This window comes from Cajanus cajan, chromosome 4 (assembly GCF_000230855.2).
Source record: "Cajanus cajan strain Asha chromosome 4, NIPB_CcT2T_4, whole genome shotgun sequence".
NCBI lineage: Eukaryota > Viridiplantae > Streptophyta > Magnoliopsida > Fabales > Fabaceae > Cajanus > Cajanus cajan.
The window spans coordinates 5,584,436-5,601,152 of record NC_138520.1 but is presented as its reverse complement, the minus strand read 5'-3'; the positions used below and the strand labels follow the sequence as shown (position 1 = coordinate 5,601,152).

Genomic DNA, 16,717 nt, shown 5'->3' with positions numbered 1-16,717 from the left:
GTAGTTTAAAAAAATAATTATTTTATCTAATTTCATTAATGTCGTTAATATCAATTTCAATTTAAATAAAGAATAATATTGAATTGTTTAAAAAAAATTAAAGAATTAAATTATTTTTTAAAATAATGAGATTAATTAAATTATAAAAATAAATAGAAAGACTTAAAAATATAATTTAATATTTGTTAATAGATGGTTTTGTTTTGTTGATTTGGAGGAATAGCTAACATTTCATGTCTCGACCCTTGACATAGCAATGGTATTGCAATAAACCATTAATTAGAACAGGCTGTTGTCAGACTAATAAATTCTTTTATACACACAAATGAATAATAATATATAAGGAAATTAAAAAATATTATTTTATTTTGTAGACATCACTCCGGATAGGGTAGGATATCTTCTGAATTCCAGATCAATTAGATACGCGTCTGTCAGTGCTTGTGTGCCGTGGCCAGTCGAACTGTCGAAGTTATCTTCTACAGAGTTCTGTTTCAAATATCCAAATCAAGAAGCTCGTCTATATATTTATATTATATAATAGCCAGCCCCATATTCAATCATATACAACAATGGAGCTTCAAAATCCCTTCTTACAATCGATACAGTTATTTACCATCTTCTTCGGGCTGCTTTTGTCTCTCTTACTTCTCTCATCCTTATGGAGGAGGCGCAGTGTGGAAACTAGAAAAGAACCACCAGAAGCAAGTGGCGCGTGGCCTTTGATTGGTCACCTCCACCTTTTAGGTGGATCAAAAGCACCTCACGTTACGTTGGGTAAAATGGCGGATAAATATGGCCCCATCTTCACCTTGCGTCTTGGTGTTCACAAGTTGTGAGCAATTGGGAAATGGCGAAACAGTGCTTTACCGTCAACGACAAAGCCTTTGCTAGTCGTCCTAAGTATGTGGCCTTTGAAGTGTTGGGGTACAACTTTTCCATGATAGGCACTAGTAGAAAATAAGTATATTACGTCACCCCTTTTACGTCGGAAATACGAAAATCCGACGTAAAAAAAATGCGGTGGCATTTTTGTAATTTTTGCGAACTTTTTTACGTCGCACCTGGTAAGGTCCGACGTAAAAAGTCCAATCTACGTCGCACCTTCCCAGGTGCGACGTAAAAAGTCCAATCTACGTCGCACCTTCCCAGGTGCGACGTAAATTTACGTCGCACCTTCCCAGGTGCGACGTAAATTTACGTCGCACCCTACCAGGTCCGACGTAAAAAAGACGCAAATTTGAATAAGAGAGCGCGAGGCACACCGCGCGCATTCACTTTTCATTTTTTTCTCTGTAAACCCTCTTCCTCTTCGTTGTGTAAATCCCTCCGCCTCCTACTCCTTCGGTCCTTCCTTCCTTATAATTTTTCTATCATTCAGTCTCCGTTCATACGACAAAAACAAGCAGTTTGCGTTCATACGACTAAATGTGTATTTTGAACTTATTATGTGTGTTTCTTTATATATTTTGAGTAGGAACAACCAGTGGCTGAAGCCAAGCCTGAGGAGAACAGAGAAGAGAAGCGATTCTGGGAAGAAAAGCGATTTCTGGGAGGAAAACGCAGAAGAAAAGCGATTTCTGGGAAGCAGAACGGGCCGTTCTGCAAGGAGAACGGCCCGTTCTCCAAGCAGTATGGGCCGTTCTCCAAACAGAATGCCCCGTCCTGCAAGGAGAACGGGCCGTTCTCCAAGCAGAACGGGCCGTTCTGCTGCATTATTTTTCTTTTTTTTTTAAATTTTTACGATTTTTTACGTCGGACCTGGGTATGTCCGACGTAAATTTACGTCGGTTTTTGACCCCCGACGTAAATTTTACGTCTCCCGCTTCTACGTCGGACGTTTCCCTGACGTAAAAACCCCTAAATAACCGACGTAAAAAGGGTCTTTTGTACTAGTGAGGGTTCAGCCCCTATGGTTCTTATTGGCGTCAGGTGCGTAAAATTGCCACATTGGAGCTCCTCTCTACTCACCGAATACAGATGTTGAAGGACGTGATGGAGTCGGAAGTGAAGGCAGCGGTGAAAGAGAGTTACAATGTTTGGTTAAAGAACAAAAACCAAAAGGTAGAGACCGAAATGCAGAGATGGTTTGGAGACATAATTTTGAACATCATGTTAAGAGCGGTGGTAGGAAAACGTTTTGTTGGTGATGATGATGATGGTGAGAGCGAAAGGATCCGAAACGCAGTGAGGGAGTTGTTTGATCTTAGCGGGTCATTTTCTATCTCTGACGCTCTTCCGTATTTGAGATGGTTGGATTTGGATGGACGAGAGAAAAAGATGAAGAGAACCGCGAAGGAGTTAGATGAGTTTGTTCAAGTTTGGCTCGAAGAACACAGACGCAACAGGAATTGTGATTTGCGTGAAGGGAAAGATGACCACGACTTCATGGACGTCCTTCTTAGCCTTGTTGAGAAGGGTGAAGAGTTTGACGGTCATGACGCCGATATCACAATCAAAGCTACGTGCCTGGTATGCATCATCTCTCAATCTACTATTTCACTGCGTCGTTGGACTGAATTGACACAATAATATTTGTTTATGTAGTTCATCTTTCACACGTTGCTGAGGATAGAAAATAAAAATAAGGGATAAATACGCTTTTCTTTCTTATAATTTTATATTTTATTTTTTTATAATTAAAAATATTTTGTTTTTGTTTTTATATATATTACTTTGTTCTTTTTCAGCTTCTATTTTTATAATAATTATAATTTAAATTTAAATTTTATAAAATGAGTCTATAATAGGAAACAAAAAATATTATATATATAAACTAAAAATGAATCTGGTAAATTATAAAGATTAAAAAAATAAATTTGAAAATACTGTACAAATACTATATAATTTCTCTTAATACATGCGATTTTTCCTGTAAATTTTTCATAAAAATTTGTAGAAAATATTGTTCCTACAAATTTTTCTGCAAAATTTTATCTGCAGGTAATACTTTTACGGATAATATATTTTTGCGAATTTTAAAATTTGTAGGAAATTTTCCTGCAAAATTTTTTGCGAAAAAAATTCGCAGGAAACTTTCCTGCAAAAAAAAATTTACAGGAAAATTCGAAGGAAAGTTTCCTGCGAATTTTTTCTCAAGAAATTCTCCAGAATATTTTTTACAAAAAAAATTAAAGAAATTACTATAAATTCTATTAATAATTTTTTAACTTTCAAATGCTCACAATGAATTCATCTAAAGTATTTGTTTTCATACCTCCAACATGTGATACATAATCTTTTAAATTCTAAGATTGTAGATTATAAGCCTAACATTCAACCATACAAATCAACTTGTAAGGTAATGTTACCCCAACTTATATATTATTTAATTGTTTTATATTTAATCGATATAGGACTTGAAATTTTTTTTAAATATTAAACTTATAAATTTAAATATTTTTTTTATTTTTCTTGCGGATTAAAATTTGCAGGAAAAGTTACTTGCAAAATTTTTCTACCATTTAATAAACACATTACTTGTGAATTTATTTTTGCAAGAAAATATGCAAGAAATAAAATAAAATTCTTACAATATTTTCTACAAATTTTTACCATGGAAAAAATTTCTATGATTATTAAAATTGTAACAAAATTTGTAAGAAATATCTGTAAATTATTTTTTGCAAATAAATTCACAAAAAAATTTACGAATATTTTTTTCAGGAAAATTCGTAAAAAGATTTCTGCAAATATTTTTTTTAGAAAAATTTGTAAAAAATTTCTGCAAATATTTTTTTTCAGGAAAATGACATTTTTCTAGTAGTGGAAGTAAAAGAACTTTTAAACCTAAAATTAAATATAAAAATTTCATTTGTGTTCACAATTTCTTATATAGAGGCATTTCTTTTTAACAATTTAAATGGTTACTTTTTAAGATGTTAATGGTCAATTCTATAATAGCTGGTATGTTATACTTGCCTTGATTTCATTCGTGTTAAATGATAATGTATTCAGTTTTAAAGAAGAAGAAAAATATATTCAATTCGTAAATTTTGAAATTATTGATGAAAGCTATACTTTCAATTTTAGTGCATCACTTACTTAAATTTCGTCTATAGTTTAAAATAAAATTCATCTGTATTAAAAATTATTATTACAAATAATTTTCATTTTCTTTCAATAAATACACTTTTTAACACACTCTTCTTAATATGCTTATTTTTATTGATTAAAATTTATTAAAAATTAGAAAATCGAAATATAGACAAATAGAAAGAAAAAGAATCATTAAATAATATATGAGATTTATTAAATTTTATGTATTTTAACAAATTTTAATCAATGAGACAGTATGTTTAAAAGAATGTAATAGAGTGTTTTCATCCCTTCTCTTCAACCAAATTGGTACAAGGGAATGCATACAAAAATATAGAAAGGTTTTGTAATTATTTTTGTAGGCCTTAATTTTAGCAGGCACGGATACTACGACAGGGACAATGACTTGGACTCTCTCATTACTTCTCAACCATCGTGAAATCCTAAATAAAGTCATCCACGAGTTAGACACAAAAATTGGGAGCAAAAAGATGGTAGAGGTATCAGATTTAAAGAAGTTAGAATATCTTCAATGTATCATTAAGGAAACATTACGCTTGTACCCAGTTGGACCACTTAGTATGCCACACGAGTCCATAGAAGACTGCACTGTGGGTGGATATCATGTGTCAACTGGCACACGTCTCTTGACTAACATTTCAAAACTTCAACGAGATCCCTCATTATATTCTGATCCTTTAGAGTTTCGCCCAGAGAGATTTCTGACAACTCACAAGAACATAGACATCAAAGGTCAACATTTTGAATTAATTCCATTTGGAGCAGGTAGAAGAATGTGTCCTGGACTCTCTTTCAGTCTTCAAATAATGCAACTTACACTAGCTTCTCTATTACATGGGTTTGACATTGTAACTCTTGATGGAAGACCTGTCGATATGCTTGAACATATTGGACTAACCAACATCAAGGCTTCTCCACTCCAAGTCATTCTCACACCGCGTCTTTCTCCTCATATTTATGATGAAATTTAAATGGTTATAATGTAGAGTATTGAGATAATCTAACAAATACGGACAACAAGAATTAAACCTATTATGCTTAAATATCTCATTAATTATGTGTGATGAATTTTAATTAGGATGTGTCCCAGCATCCATGGACAAAAGGACTAAGAATGGGTTGATATGTATTTCGTGTGTATGAATTCATGACTATATTATTTGTATTTGATTAATAACCATTTGGTTGAGTTTCTATAAAAGATTGAAGAGGAAAATGTGGAAAGAGTATGAATTCTAAGTATACTCAGTACAATGTTGAAAAATTCTTCAAATTAATATCATAGAGTTGGATAAAGAGTTAAGAAAAGGTGAAAAACTGTGAATTAAAAAAAAAAAAAAAAAAAAAAAAAAAAAAAAAAAGACAAGTTTTCAAGCGTTAATGATCAAAATCTTCCATTCTATTTTGCGGTATCAGCTTATAAACTTCTTAATTTTGTGATATGGACTAAAAAAAAATGTGATGTAGAGATACTTATTGTATAATAACATAATACTTATTATTAAAAATTATTTTTATCTATATTATAAATATAATATATATTGGTATACTATTAAAATATTAAAATATGTAAGTATATACTACAGGAATACAATATATGTTATTAAATCTCATTCAAAATTAACACTAAAATTATATGTAACTAAATGTTAAATAAATTTATACTTACATATATTATTTATAACATTTATAACATATAATAAAGGAGATTGTCTCATACAGTGTACATATTTTTTTATAGATAATTTTACTCTTAAATTTTAAATAATAAAAGATAATATTAAAAATTAATCATTCTTATAAAAATATGATTTGAATTAAAGACTTTTAGATTTGAAGATCAAATGTAATACCAACTGATCTATCGCACATTAGTATTTTTTAAACATTTCTATTGAATATAGAGATACCAAGTGTTTTAATCTCACTAATATCTATAATGACAGTTTTTATATGTTATATATATATATATATATATATATATATATATATATATATATATATATTTTTATTATTATTTTTTATTATTATTATTTTATTATTTTTTTTTTTTTTTTTTTTTTGTAACTATGACTTATAATTGTTGTTTCAATTTAAATTAATATATTGAATTCTCCAAATATACTGCAATACATTCACCCTATAATTTATCTTATTTCAACTTAATTGTATGTGATTTCCTAAAAAATAATTTTAATATATTAAACTTTATTAACCCATCTGTTAAATATTTTCACACCGACTAATGATCATGCACACCATGATTTAGATACACTAAACATATGTAGTAGTTATGTATTTTATAATCAGTTATTTATATTTTTAAAATATAGGAATATAGTTTAATTTCCATATATTTTTAGCCTATAAAATTTTACTATTTTAATTAATCAAAAATATTGTTTCATATTACTTTCAAGTAATTATCATCGAAAAAATAATTCAAATTTTTAATTTTAAATCTATAAGATATTATTTAGAAAATATTATTTGTCTTTAGAATCCTGTTTAAAATTAAAATATTTGTATTTAGGAATTTATTTCCTCTTTTAAAATCATGATGTTAAGTCAATGAATAGAAACTTTCGAGATGAGAAAGAGTACCTTACTTATAGAGGAGTTACCATCCTAAATGAGAGATGAGATCATATGAAGTAGGATCATTACAAAAAAAAAAAAAAATTGTCATGTAATGATACACATCTTATAATGACATAATATTTATCACTGAAAATTAATTTTACTTATACTGTAGACACAATATATGTTGATATATTATTAAAAAGTGTAGGTATAGTGACACTTGTATATGTCATTATATGTAATATTTCTTATTATTAAGTTTCACCGTAAAATTTATGTTGAAGGATTTCCGACTTTCATCTATAAACTTGAAAAGTTAAAATAAAATTTTGTGTTATCTTTTCATATTTCTCTTATGGTATTTTTGTATGATTTTTTTATATTTTTCTTATGGTATTTTTGTGTGCTCATCATTATTATACATAAAGAAAAAGACGTGAAGTTTTATTTTTTTCAACAATTATTATAAAAGTTAACAAATTTATTATATATTTAATTTATATCGAATAACAATGTGAAAATTATTTACCACGTTTCTCCAAAATATACCCTAAATTAATTTAATATAATATAATATTAAATACTTTTAAACTTACAAAAAAATGAGAAAAAAAGACATTTTATATCTTTATATAATTATTTTAAAAAAAAATAAAAATAAAGATAGTAAACATTGGATAATGCGAGTTGATACAAGTAGTGGAAATATAAACAATTTGTAGTTATAGTGTTCCTAGAAGAGAGAGACAACGATGCTAAAATTAATGGAGAAAATTAAGAGTGATTGTTTCATCTATATTACTATTCAGGGATATAACCGTCTCAAGAAGAATGTAAAACAAAATCAGTTACCGTGAATGACATCTCTTTTATATATAACCTAGAAGGGTTCAGACACTTCGTGTATCTAATAATTATATATAGATATAGTATTAAAAAATTGTATATAATTATTTAAAGAGAATATAAGATTTTTTTTACACCTTAAAATTATAATAGTACACTAAAAAGTGAAGATTAAAAACGTTTACATATCTCTGTATCTCTTTTATAATACTTCTGTATCTCTTTTATAATAAGTATAGATATAGAAATAAATTTAATATAATTGACAAAAAAAATCAAATTTTACATTAAATTAATAAATAAATAATTATTTAAAAAATTAGTAAAATATTTTCAAATTAACTTAATTTCTCTCTAATATCACTGAGTCAATTTAGTGATGAAAATTAAGAATTTGACTTAAAATATATAAAGTGAGTATAAAAAAATTGAATTGAACTATATAAACTCAATTAATTTCATAAAAACTTCATTGAACTTTTTTTATTAAAAAAATTGAATTAAATTAAACTATACAAATTAAATTATTTTATAAAAAAGTAAATTTTAAAATATTAAAAAAAAAATAGTTTGCCTCTGGCCTTGCTGGCCAGGCTTCTAAAAATATGACCCAAAATATTTGGACCAATTTGGTCAGGTCCAGGGGCCAACAAACTGCATCTCTGCCCCTCTAATGGATAAGACCAAGTTATGTATATGTATTTAATGGTAGATACACAAATTTTGGTTAAAATATTTTTTTTCCTTTTTTTATTTATTTTTTTTTATTTTTTTATTTTTTTATAAAGATAGAAAAAATTATAAAAATGATCAGAATAAATATTAAACATAAATCTTCATACTTTTAAATAATTTTTATAGTTTAAAATAGATATTTGTAATTTATATATTTATTTATTTATATATTTTTATTTTTTATATAAAACGATGGGCAAGAAGAGTCCGAAAGCACGCAGGTACATTTCATGTCTGATTCTCCATCGTTGTCGGTGTCCTCGAATATCGCATCCCACCGCCCTTTAAATTTATTTTTAACTTAATAATAAAATAACGACATATTCTGTCACCACCTCTTTTATGTATACAAGTGCCTTCCCTTCCAACGCCACCACAATACTCTTAACTCTGAAGTAAGTCTGAAGCGCTTTTTTTTATCACTATTCACACACACTAGCTACTTGTCATCAAAATAAAACATGTCTTCGAAACGCCAAAGTCATGCGTCAAAGGGCAAACAAGTGGATAATACTGGCAGCAACGAGAGAGGCACCGAGGAAGAAGATGGAGAGTTGGAGTTGGAGTTGGAGAAGGAGGATTTGGTGTCTGTGACGAGACACTTGTGCATAAAACCAGTTCAGAACTCTCAGAAACTGGATAAAGAAGCGGTTCTGCGGCGAATCCGTCACCGGAAGCGGATGAATAAGCTGCGATCCACAGTGGAAGCCTTCCTATTCTCCACCGACACACGCGATATCGATGCATCTCTTCAGGGAAAGAGGTGGGTCGATGATGCATTTGCTGCCTTGTAAATTTTAATCTTATCCATTTCCAATTCCTATCTCTAAGTACCAACCAAGATTCTTTAGTTTCAATAGTCTTATGTTGTGTCCCGGGGACTCGAGTTCTTGGTTTATCATGTATATGTATGTAGTTTACGGGGTAAATTATTATAACCTTAAGCTACTGTCTTAGTTTCTGCTAGTTTTTTCCTTGATGGGATCCGGATTCTCTCGCTTTGAGATATAAAAATTATGGTAACTTAATTCATTTCAACCGTTAGATTTATAAAAATAAATTAGATTGTGACACACGTACATTATGTACAAAATATATTTTGACTTAAAAATACACATATACAAAAATATATTTTGACTTAAATGTACACGTGTCACAATTTGATCTATTATTACAAATTCAATAGTTTAAATGTGTTATGTTAAGTTATCCTAACTAGGCGATCTATTTCCGTATTTGATGTTGTACCACAGAAGAAAGAAAGCTTGTTTGTAATTGTATCAAGTTAACTTTCATTTGAAGTAAAGTTTAGTTGTTCAATTTTGTTTTAGTCCAAGACTTCTTTATATAAATTATATTATCCGTATAATAAAATTTTCAGTAATTTATATTTTTTTTTCTTTCCTTCATGTTAACCTCTTTATTTTAGTGTGTGTTTTCTTACAAAATTTATGAATAAATGTAATTTCTCTTATAAAATTTGTTACAGTAAGATGAATTGCCGAAACAGATGCATCAGGCTTGGCTTTCATATGGATTTTTTTTTGCTGATGATAAACACACTTCCACTCTCGTATAAATACACCCCCTTTTTAAAAAAATATATATAAAATGTCTAAATTACCCTTTAAAAAAAATGAAATTCCTCCCTCTCCCGCACCCCCTTCCCCGCACCCACACTCCACACCCCTCTTCTTCCCAAAGTCTCTTTCTGCTCAATGTCATTAAGTAATATATTTTTATAGTCATTCTGAATAAAAAAAAGGACTAGCCCCACTATAACCAGCATAAGAAAGACTCTTTTACAATCATTAGCATTCTGAAAAGTACTTTTATAGTCATTAGCATTCTTGAAAGTACTTTCCGGAATAGTAAAATTGTTGTTCATATAATTACGGAAAGAACTTTCCGTAATAGTAACTTTAATATTATAAAAAGTACTTTCCGGAATTATGTAACAAAACATTTCCAGAAAATACTTTCCGGAATAAGAATTTAATATTATGGAAAGTATTTTCCGGAACATTTTTATATAATTCCAGAAAGAACTTTCCGTAACAGTAAGAAGAAGAAGAGAAGTGCCAGAAAGAGAAAGAAGATGGGTGTGCGAGATGCGGGAAAAAAAAGAAGAAGAGGAGTGCCACAAAGAGAAAGAAGAGGGGTGCGCAATGTCAGCAGGTGGTCTTGTAAGAGAAAGACTCTTACTTGTTCTATGGAAAGAAACACTAGTACAAAAATGACTTTTAAAATTGGAGTTTTAAAATTAGTCATAAAGTAGCCATTTTAAAAGTGACGCAGTGGCCTGTACTGCAACAGAACGGCCCCAGAACGGCCCGTTCTGCAAGCAGAACGGCTCGTACTACTTTCAGAACAGGCCATACTGCTTGCAGAACGGCCCGTTCTGCTGTCGTTCTAGACTAAAGTTTACATGCTTATACAGGATAAGGGGGGTATGGGGAAGGGAGGTATAAATTTAGGAATTTCATTTTTTTAAAGGATAATTTAGACATTTTATATATTTTTTTTAAAAAAGGGAGTATGTTGATACGAGAATGAAGGTGTGTTTAACATCTGCCTTTTTTTTTCTTTTCTGATCTGGGGATATGTAGGAATTTTGGGATGATCGAGCCCAATCCATTTTGAATATAGATTGGAATAGATCTCTTGTTCTGCAACTTAGTTGGGTAATGATATCTAACGGGCTTCGTCTTCATGAAGCCCATATGATTGACAGTACTGATAAGAACGACTAGGAAAGCATTAGAATTGAGCAAAAACTTTTATTAAACATACCTCTATTTTTTTTAATGATATAGTTCTCATACTTTTTTACTTTTTGTTTCCTAAATAATTATTGGTTAAAATATATTTTTTGGGATATTTAGATTTACTTACTTTACCTTTTTACCTTTTTATCTATTAGTAATAGAATTAATGATTTACTTAAAATATTATTAAGTATATATATGAATATATATAAATTTTATTTATATAAAAATAGTAAATATATTATTTGATAGATGAATGAAATTTATAATTAATATTATTAATAATATAAATATTTTTTTATATATAAAATAGTAAAATATTTATTGTATGATACATAAATGAAACTTATAGTTCTATAATTTAAATACATTAATAATTATAAAATCATAAAATAGTAATAAATTATTAATATTATCAATATTATTAATATTATTAATATTAATAAGGTTGAGATACTTCATGTCTTTATTAAAGATAAAATAAAATTAAAAATTAAATAATACTTCAATTAATTTTAGGATCTTAATTTTGATAAAAATATTTTTTTTTAATTTTTTAAAATAAAAAAGTATAATAGTCAATAAAATGTGGAGACTAAGATAGTTATTGAAAAAAGTATCTTCTTTATATATTAGTATGGATTAATTTATTATTAATAATAAAAAAATAAAAACAATATAATGTATATTTTTTTATTTAATAATAATACATGTACGTGACAAAATTGTCATTTCCATTTATAAAATTTTGAGGAAAAAAAAGCAATTCTAATAAAATTTATAATAATGAGGTGACATTTTAAGATTTCATTTCCTAGTATCATAGCCAAAATGAATTCCTCTCATCATTTCTTCCAAAATTATGTTTCAATTTTTTTTTGTCATTTATAATTATCTCTCTCTCACTCACACACACACACACAAATAAATAAATAAATAAATAAATATATATATATATATATATATACTCAATAATTCATGTTTTACATAAAATTTTTAACAATTAAATTATTGAATTAAAAATTTTTAATGTATAAATCAAGTCTAATTTTTTTAAAATTTTAAAATTATTTGATATTTTGTTTCATTCATTTAAATTAATCTATAAAATGTTTTTTTAATTATTCATCAATTTAAATAAAATAAAATAATTTTAAATTTTTTAAAAATCTGCAAACTTGATCTATATATTAAAAAAAATTAATTCAATGGTTGAATTATTAAAATTAAAATTTAATATAAAGTAATATGAGTTATTGAGTAAAGTAAGTCTATCATAGACTTACTGTTGAAATAAATGGATCATTTCTCTCTCTCTCTTTCTCTCTCTCTCTCTCTCTCTCTCTCTCTCTCTCTCTCTATATATATATATATATATATATATATATATATATATATATATATATATATATATATATATATATATATATATATATATATATATATACATATAAGGATGACAAAATGGATCCAGATCCTACAGGTACCTATAAAAATACCCTTAGACGGGACGAGTAAATACTCGTTTATATGGAGATGAGTATGGGACAAGTATAGATTTACAAAATTTAGTGAGTGTAAGTGTAGGTACAGGTATTATGATACCCAATCTGCCTCACCCTGTAGTTATATATATAATTACTTAATAATAATTTTATTTATTTATACATATATATATATATATATATATATATATATATATATATCAATATAATAATAGTATTATTATTTTAGATCCAAGATACAAGTTGAAGTTGTTGGAGTATTTTTTTCCTATGCTTGAGAACTTATCTTCAATTGAAATTAATAATATTAAAAAATTATGTTATTCATTATCCGAAGAATATTAACCTAAAGTTAAGAGAATAATAGAAATTCAACTTCATGAACAAATGTCAATGAATAAATTTTGAATAATCTAACTATTAGCAATTTTTTTAGTGATTATGATTCATTTGTGAATTATACAATTGAAACACAAAGTCTGAAATAGAACATAGAACAATTTTTTTTCTTCTAGGAATGCTACAAAAATTTGCTAAGGATATTTTGATAATCCCAATTTTAATTGTAGTTTTAAATTTTTATTTAATATAAGAGGTAGATTTTTGAATCCTCATCATTCTAGATTCTATGAATTTTCTCTAGAGGCACTTATGTGTGTACAAAGTTGGTTGAAACATAAGTAACAATGTAATAAATAATTAAACTTTATTTATTTAATAAAGTTATTTTATTTTTTATTGTTGATTTTAATTATTAAGTTAAATTGTCTAATCATTTATTTTCTTTTCATGTAGTTTATATTAGTCTTACCGAATGAAAACAATATATAAACTTAGAAGATAGATGTTTGTAAAAGTATGGAGAAATTGATTCTAATATGAGGTCAAATGTTTACATTTTTTTTTTAAAATTTATAGTATATAATTTAATCTAACTAATTCCTGCATGATTTTTTCATAGGTCTTGAAAAATATTGTTAACACATGATCATGATATTGGAAGTTTAATTACAACTTTTACTATGTTGAATTTTTTTAAAAGTTTATTTACAAGAATTGAATATTTTGTAATCTTTATTTATAAGAATTGTTATGTTAGATTTTTGTAATGTTAAAAATTTGAAAAATTAATATTATGTTTGTTTGTATAACATGTTATTTTTTTATTGATTTATTTACTTTATATATAAGTAAAATATGGATCATGAGTGCAGGTATGAGTACACAAGTATTAGCAAGTATGTGGATGAATATTAAAATTACTACGAAACTCAATATAGATATTATTTTTAAACAGAGTATGGAAACAGGTGCTATAAGACCTTATCCAAACCCTACCCCTTGCCATCACTACTAGAAAATTGTAAAATAGCGACCAAAATTTATCAATCGCTATTTAGCGACTGATTTAGCGACCGATTATGAATAATCAAAATAGCGACCGATTTAGCGACCAAAATAAGTTGTCGTTAGAAAATCGGTTGCTAAATAAGAAATTTTATTTTTTTAACGATGAAATTAAATTCGGTCGCAAAATTATAAATTTTGATTTTTTTAGCGACGAAATTTAATTCAGTCGCTAAATATTAGTTAAAAATTAACGATGAAATTGAATTCGGTCGCTAAATAGTAGTTAAATTTAGCGACGGAATTGAATTCGGTCGCTAAATAAGAAATTTTGATATTTTTAGCGACGAAATTAAATTCGGTCGCTAAATAAGAAATTTTGATATTTTTAGCGACAAAATTAAATTCGTCGCTAAATATTAGTTAAAATTAGCGACGGAATTGAACTCAGTCGCTAAGTATTAGTTAAAATTAGCGACAAGATTGAATTCGGTCGCTAAATATTAGTTAAAATTAGCAACAAAATTGAATTCAGTCGCTAAATATTAGTTAAAATTAGCGACGGAATTCAATTCGATCGCTAAATAGTAGTTAAATTTAGCAACGAAATTAAATTCGGTCGCTAAATATTAGTTAAAATTAGCGACAGAATTGAATTTAGTCTCTAAATTAGAAATTTTGATTTTTTTAGCGACGGAATTAAATTCGATCGCTAAATATTAGTTATAATTAGCGATGTAATTATATTCGGTCGCTAGATATTAGTTAAAATTAACAACATAATTCTATTCGGTCGCTAAATATTAGTTAAAATTAGCGATGAAATTTTATTCGGTTATTAAGTAAAACTTAAAAAAATTTATAAATTGCTTAAAAGTGATGATAATATTGTTGTTGAGTATCAATCCCATTTTCTTTTTTTGTAAGGGAAAGACATTAATTTATAATAAAAAAAATATTTATATGCATTCCTACATAATTAATACCAATAGTTATTTATGTAAAAAAATATTTAGAGGTTTTTTTTTACGATTGAATTTTTAGGCAGTTTTTTAATTAGAGTATATGAATTTTAAAATTTCGTATTTATTTTGATCCATATTTATAATATATATTTCTAATAAGGAGAGTACAAATGTATTTTCTTAACTATTAATATTTCTTTATTATTGTGTGATAAAATTGATTATTTTAAATTATTTTAAATTATTTAACTAGAATCTTATTAATAATTTACTATATGATTTTAATATTTTTGTATAACTAATATCTGATTTTAAACTTGATATGAAAATATTATGATATAACTATATAAGATTTTAAATTAGTGTTTTATTAATGGTTGATAATTAGAAAATAAAACAAGGATAAATACATTTTTTAAATTTTCTATCTTAGATTTAAGATGAATAAATATATTAAGTTAATTAATAATTTATTTAAAATGTTAAAATTTAATTTATAAAAATAATATTTTAAATGAAAAGGGTTATAATAACATCGGTGTAACTTTTACTAAGTATTACATCGCTCAATAACTTACTTTATATTAAATGTGAATTTTATAAATTCAACCATTAGATTGAAAGTTTTTTACTCTTAGATCATATATACAAAATCTTATATGAATTCAAGAGATTTGATACTTCATTCTTGTAAAACAAAATTGAAGTAATATATACATTTCAAATAAAATATGAGCACTTTGATTACTTTTAAGTTATTGTTCAATTTTAACAAAAATTGATATAAACATATAAAGTGATATGAACTTTCAATCTAACGGTTGGATTTACAAAATTCACATTTAATATAAAGTTATTGAGCGGTGTAATACTTAGTAAAAGTTATACTGTTATTATAAACCCTTCTCATTTTAAAATATATAAATTATTACTTAAACTTTTAAATTTATAATAAATAATTTAAATTGTATCATAAAATTAATTTTAAACAGAAATAAGTAGATTGTTAATTATAAAAGTAAGTATATATATAAATAAAGATTAATTAAATATAATATAATTATTATTATTAGTAATATAATTATTATATATTTATAACGGTCCGGATACACCAAAATGATAAGAATCCAAAGATAATATAAGTATGAGATTGAATAGTTGAGGATGACTTAAATGAATTAATTTGTACTACTTATACTAACAACATGCATCTGTTTTTCGGTAGCCTTCATAGTTAAGCGTGTTTGACTTGGAGTAATATATGGATGAGTGACCTTCTGAGAAGTTTCTGAAAATTGTGTAATTAAGGACAAAACATGTTAAAAAGTTAAGTATTGTGAAATAAAATCCTTAAGAGGCCAAATATAAGTGGTTCGTAGCGACCAAATTTGCGACGTATATAAAATTTAATAAAATAAAAAATTAATATTTAGCGACCGATTTATTCAGTCACTAATTTGGTCTCATACACTTCAGAGACCAAAATCATTGCAACCATTTAGCGACTGAAAATTTTTCCATCACTAAATAGCTTAGCAATCAGGGTTTTATTGACAGATTAAATTCAATCACTAAGATAAATAGCGACCAATTTTTCCAATTTAACGACCGATTTTGATGATTGTTAAATTACATATTTTTTATAGTGCATCTCTATTCATATACAAGAATTGAACTTTATAGCATCAAATTAATCTCGTATTACATAATAGGTCTTACAATCACGAAGACAAAAGTCTTAGTTGTCTTACTTTCATTGATAGACCAAGTGCATCATTAAAAAATATAAAAATTAAATGAAAATGTTTACCAAACATACTCAAAACCAATTAAAATATGATTAGAATCATTTTGTTAAAGTCAAAAGTGGAACCCATATTTATCTGTGAAAAAAAGAAGAATGAATTTA

General features: G+C 26.7%; 1 pseudogene across 1 annotated transcript; it reads left to right on the top strand.

Annotated features, from left to right (window-relative positions):
* Positions 1 to 395: 395 nt before the first annotated feature.
* LOC109790966 (cytochrome P450 CYP82D47-like) lies at positions 396 to 5,425 on the top strand (annotated as a pseudogene). The gene is made up of 3 exons (XR_014433616.1): positions 396 to 947; positions 1,901 to 2,472; positions 4,401 to 5,425. The product of XR_014433616.1 is annotated as a cytochrome P450 CYP82D47-like (transcript).
* Positions 5,426 to 16,717: the final 11,292 nt, after the last annotated feature.